The sequence below is a fragment of the Micropterus dolomieu genome, linkage group LG20 (assembly GCF_021292245.1).
Source record: "Micropterus dolomieu isolate WLL.071019.BEF.003 ecotype Adirondacks linkage group LG20, ASM2129224v1, whole genome shotgun sequence".
Classification (NCBI taxonomy): domain Eukaryota; kingdom Metazoa; phylum Chordata; class Actinopteri; order Centrarchiformes; family Centrarchidae; genus Micropterus; species Micropterus dolomieu.
In genome coordinates, this window is record NC_060169.1 from 33,919,380 (window position 1) to 33,925,667 (window position 6,288).

General features: G+C 42.8%; 1 protein-coding gene across 6 annotated transcripts in view; it reads left to right on the plus strand.

Moving 5' to 3' along the window:
* Positions 1-6,288, plus strand: part of mtss1lb (MTSS I-BAR domain containing 2b) — a 771,894-nt gene that overhangs the window by 208,067 nt on the left and 557,539 nt on the right. The window lies entirely within an intron of this gene.

Genomic DNA, 6,288 nt, shown 5'->3' on the forward strand with positions numbered 1-6,288 from the left:
TGAGCATCTCTGGAGAGACCTGAAAATGGCTGTCCACCAACGTTTACCATCCAACCTGACAGAACTGGAGAGGATCTGCAAGGAGGAATGGCAGAGGATACCCAAATCCAGATGTGAAAAACTTGTTGCATCTTTCCCAAAACGACTCATGGCTGTATTAGATCAAAAGGGTGCTTCTACTAAATACTGAGCAAAGGGTCTGAATACTTATGACCATGTGATATTTCAGTTTTTCTTTTTTAATAAATTTGCAAAAATTTCTACATTTCTGTTTTTTTCTGTCAAGATGGGGTGCTGAGTGTACATTACTGAGAAATAAAATGAACTTTTTTGATTTTTGGAAAATGGCTGCAATGAAACAAAGAGTGAAAAATTTAAAGGGGTCTGAATACTTTCCGTACCCACTGTATATATTATAAACAACAGTTTGCAATGTGTTATCACACAAAGACATCATCCTTCTATAAGCGAGGAACCTCTCTATGTCTGTATGTATAGAAGCTATTATGGTCAGTGGAGGTGGAAGCAGAGAGACAGGTTGATGAGCCGAGTCATGCTGATGAGAGAGAGAAGGAAGAGGAGGTACAGGCAGAGCTGCAGGAGAAGGAGAAGGTCAATAGAACCAGACAAAACAGTGACAGGTACCGGATGGACCACAAAGCTGGTGTCAGTCAAATGAGAGTTGTCGAAATTCTGGCAGGAAAAAGCAAGCTTGTCACCTGAGCACCGGGAGCGATCACGGTGGATGGGTCTCTCGGTGGCCACTTGAGCGGCTCATTACAAAACAAAGAGAGAGATCAGTGTCAGCATCTGAAGACAGAAGACAGTAGGTGGAAGATAAGGAGATTGTGGGTTTGGCTAGCTGGCTATGTAGCCATATCAGGTTCCTTTTGCTGAAACATATTCAACTTTTCATAAAATCGATGTGCTCGTCAATGTCACTTCGTCAACTGACCAATCACAGTGTTGATGGGGCGGGACATGAAAATGGTTTGACGTGCTACAGTAAACTTTCTAATGTTGAACTCCTCCTACATGAATGGTGTGCATTTTTCTTGCACAAGGATTTAACGACTGAAAACAACTCACAAACATGAAACTTCTGTTTTGTCCAAGTGGAATTAATATTATACCGGTGGTGAGATACATTGTATAGGCTACTATGAAATAAAATGACAATGCATATAGTAAGATTATATAATTAGTATATTAACATACTGATAGTATATAATTAGATTAAAATTTCACTTTCTATTTAATGTTGTAATATTACACTAATACACTAATTTAAACTAGTTTCTCCTCCATGTTGTGGAAAGAGCCTCTGCAGTGGAAAGATGCACATTTCCACTGCACAGGATGCCGGTGTGCCAGTATATGTGCTCCTTCTAGCCGCCTCCTGAGAGCAACACGTTCACCTTGTTCTGTTTTACATCTGTTTTACAAAATGTTTTGTAATACGGTTCAGTAGTATTCTTTACAATAGTTGTGGCGTGGGTTTTGTGGGTTCTGCAGGTACCATGCATCCGTTCCTGGTTCAAAAACTAGACAAGCACCAATCACAGTAAAGTTTTTTGTGATGAGTGATCCGTGTTTTAAAAGCTGTTTTCAATGTGTCACATTTTAAAAACGTCTGTTTTAATATTTTTAAAAGCTTTAACAAAATTTTAAAGCCAATGCAGAGTGTCCAGATACAAGTGTCTTCACTTCCATAGTCCTCCAATGGTTTCATACCATAGTTAAACACAAAGAGAAGGAGCACACATAGTGTAAATATGTTTATAATAAATAGTTTGTTAAACTCTGTTACTTGAACATTTTTCGCTGTGCTCCTAAATTTCTATGTGTGCTCCTAGATTATTTCATTTAGGAGCACATGTTAGCGTAGAGCCCTGAAACACACACTGCAATATGTTAGGGGAGTGCATTGTAGTTTTTGATTATATTTAACTATTTTAGTACTCTCACTGACTCAGGCTTGTCTGACCTGGTCTTGTTCAGTGCAGTGGTGCCTTGCTTATACAAAGTGAGGAGGCAGGTGTCATACTAAAGTTTCTTGAAGGTCGTCCGCATAATCTGATTCACTGTATACAACAAAAACACTATATGTATTAAAATAACTGCAAAAAATCTTTCTCCCCGCCCCCAAAGGGCGCTCGCATGAAAGGCCTCTCCGTCTTATAGTCCAGAGCTGAATTTCAGTCCCAGTACACCGCTGGTTGTCCTCATCCCTCCTGTGTGTGTATATACTGTATATAGTGGTTGTCGTCCTGGTGGTAGTTGCTGGTTCATTGTTTCATTCATGTTTCTCATTGTTGCTTATGACCTTACCTATGTTTCATGTTATGTCTCTGGAATATTACCTTTTGTACCTTGGAGCTTCTGTTTGGATTTATGGACTACTCACTTTTCAGTTGCGGATTACTGTTCCGCAACTGTTTTTGTTTTGGACTGCCAGCTCTACTTTACCACATTTGTAAGTTCCCCCTTTTGGATAAATAAATCACACTTATATTCTATTTGATATAAGTTCGCTCCAGTGTCTGCATTTGGGCCTAAAACCCCCATCTCAAGTGTCAGCCTACAGCAGCGTGTAACATTAACACTCAAATGGGCTGTTCTGGAAAGCACTGATAAGTAAACAATTTTGTCATGTTGGTACGGTATGAGGACTTCTTAGTTAAAGACATATGTAAGCTTCCTCTAAATATTCTTACTAGCACATGAAATTGTCACAAACAGCCACAATGAGCCGCCTTCTTTTTTTCACTCTGAATATGGATAAATTATGAACATGACATGACTCAGTCTTACTCCTTACACAAGTTTATTCCAGGTATATTATTAAGTTTTATTATGCCAGTTTCACATCACCTCCTCTGTATACATGTTTCCTCTCTGACATCTTGGGGGTGTTGCTGTGAGTAGCGACAGCCATCATAACATATTATCACTAAGGGACAAGCAATCACAAAGCATGAACATTTCAAATTGTCTTTGAAAGGGTTTAAATAAACCTTTTCATATATATTCTTCTGTTATCTGTCTATTCTTCTGTTCATTAACTACTTACTTCTATTTTACTCCTATACTGAAACATTATCTTCCCAATTTCCCCAAACCCGGAGCATAAATTTAATCTGATCTCATAAAAAGTTTCAAACTCTGAAAACCTCCAAGTACCCTTCATTTAAGTTACAATGTGGAAAATGAAACTGATATAAGTTCTCAATTTCTTGAAAAACAGCATAATTTCCCTAAAAAAAAAATCACTGTGCACTTTGTTTTTGTTTTTTGATATGACATGGTATAGACAGGGCACACGTAGCAGGTAGATGGAGTAAAATATCAGATAGCGTTGATACTGTGGACAGTAGCCCAGCTAGCTGTTCCTCAGTAGCACTTCTTGAGTAAATTATCCACTGACCCAGTACCCTTGATATATGGGTTCCTTTTACTGGAGAATCTATACAATATTACTCCTCTGCCTCAGATGGTATCGGAGAAGCAAGAGTGAGATATTGGGACACTTACTGAGGAGGTACCTAACGCAGTAAAAGCAGCAGCACAGATTCACTATGGATCAGTGGTAGCCTTGTGCACTTAAATATTGAACGGAGGGGGGAAATTAATCTATTCACTTTCATACATTATTAAAAGGAAGTAGAAACAGAATTGTATCCACTGAGTTTCTGTTCTATTCTACAAAGTGAGAGGACAGGGAGTTTGGAATTATGATTCTCTGACTTCATAAGTAGTCAGACCAGTTAAGAAAGCTTTGAGTTTCCACATTTTGACCAGTGAAATTGGAAGGTGGTGCAGTTAATTTGTATAGCTTTCCAGACTGGTTATCTTAGGTTCCATTAGTTGTTATGTTAAGATGATTCCTTTGTTTTCATTTACAGTTTTTCTCAATTGCTTAAACACTATAACCAGGCTATTGAACTAAAATTTAATTTAACTCCATTTTTCAAAAAGCACACTCATTTCCCTAAACTCTAAACACATATCCCTTCATTTCTCATTGCCTACACCTGTGGTCATTGAGAAAGCGCTGACATTCAATATTGTTCACTCAAGTCAGCATAGGTTGAACTCAATTAGCACACCTACCCAGGTGGAGAACGAGAATCTCTGGCCTGTCCCAGACCAAAGACAGGACGCTGGGGCAGAATAATTTGTTGTTTGGTGTGTTGTACTGTACAGTTCCCCTTCGAGGGAACTCGAACTGCGTCGGTTACGACACTATGGGAACGCCTCTAGGCGTAGCAGGTCTGAACGTGAATGAAATCACTCCAATCCTATTGGCTTGTTGCTAGAACGGTAAGGTGTGACGGAATAACCGGAGGAGTATAAAGCACACCTGTACACACTCATCATTAGCTTTTTTCTATTCAGCGGGCGCTCTGTATGTTGTTTGAAGAAAGCTCCAGTCCTACAAGCAGTGTGTCTTACCTGAAGAAGAAGTCTACCAGCATGTCCGGCAACCAGATGTACAGAAGGTGTGTTTTTTCTTGCCCTCGGTACATCACGGATGGAGATTCTCATGAGATGTGTGTCTCATGTTTGGGGATGGAGCACGCCCGGGCAGCTCTCGAGGGGGCTGCCTGCGCCCGTTGCGAAGCCCTTTCCGTGCGGGTACTGAGGTACAGCATGGCTCTCTTTTCCGAGGATGGCCGGATGTGTGCTCCCCGTGGTGCGGGCCCTGCGGCCACTGAGGCGGCCCGGCAGCTTCACTCATGGGGTTCACAGCGTGATCTGTCGGAGGATTTCGGGACGACCTTCATCCGCTGGCTCCGACGCTTCCTTTCCTCGTTCGGGAGCCCGTTCTCTCTGCTGGAGGTGTTGACTAGAGCCGTGGCTAAGCTCAACATCAACTGGCCACAGGAGGAGCAGACATCACAGGCTAGTGGTAAGCTTGATGAAAGGGCGAAGTGTTCCGCCAGTACCTCCCTCGCCGGTCTGGACCCAAGGCAGCTGAGGCTGCCAAGCGTAGGTCCCTTCCCTCTACGAGCTCCTACGGAGAGGAGAGGAAGCAGAGTGTCGCTTTTCGGGGGCCCCCCCGAGGAGCTGGGGCAGCGAGACGGCGCTCTCACCCTCAGCCTTCTGAGAGATGCGATCTGAGGACCGTCATCCAGTCCCGACGGAGCTCGAGTCTCGAGAGTTGGCGGTTAGGCATCGAGATGTCGTTCTGGCTCATCTGCTGCGTTTAGGGCTGAGGCTCAACGCAAAGAAGAGTGTGCTGGCGCCCACCCAACGGACTACTTTCCTAGGGGTAGTATGGGATTCGACAACGATGCGGACACAATTGTCTCCGGCACGTGTCGACACCATATTGGCTGCCGTGAAAGGGGTGAAGTTAGGCCACGCCATCACTATAAAACACTTTCAACGAGTGTTGGGTCTCCTGGCGGCTGCGTCCAGCGTAATACCATCTGGACTGCTGCACATGAGACCCCTGCAGTGGTGGCTAAGGACCAAGGGTTTTTCCCCGAGGGGAAATCCTTTCCGTCTGATTTGGGTTACGCGCAAGTGTCTTCGTTCCCTATCAGTTTGGTAGGAAACTTGGTTCCTGTCCCAGGGGCCCTTGCTGGGAGGGTCTTGTCGCCGGCTGGTCATTTCGACAGACGCCTCCCTCACGGGCTGGGGCGCGGTCATGGGCGGCCGCTTTGCAAGGGGATCCTGGCAGGTGCATCAGTCTGAGTGGCATATCAACTGTCTCGAGATGTTGGCGGTGTTCCAGGCCCTAAGGAGTTTCCTGCCCGATCTCCAAGGCCACCACATCCTGGTTTGTTCCGACAACACAGCTGTAGTAGACCTAAATTTATTAGTTATGCATTTTAATAAATTTATGAGAATTGATACCCAATTATGAATTTTTAAGATTCATAAAATCATTTTATTTAATTCCTCGTAAAGGGCACCACCGGAGTTGTTATAATCCTAGAGTCTCCGGACCTCTAGGTAGTTTTGAATAATTATACAATTATTACTAGTGATCAGTTAGTTAATAATCGCTCAATTATCTTAAATCAGTCAGTCTCATATCTAAAGAGTCAATTCTCTTGGCAGGAACTATAAATAGGCAACACACACAGCTCTTGATTATATTACAGTGAATTTATTCTCTAACTAAGGTGATAAAAAGATGGTTGGATACAGGGAACATAAACCTTTGCTGAACAATGAGCCTGTAGGTTCGATTGTGGGAAGCATTTGACTCATACGGCATAGGAGCTAATTAAAGTAAACTAATGCTATAATTTAGGAGTTAAAATGGACATCTGA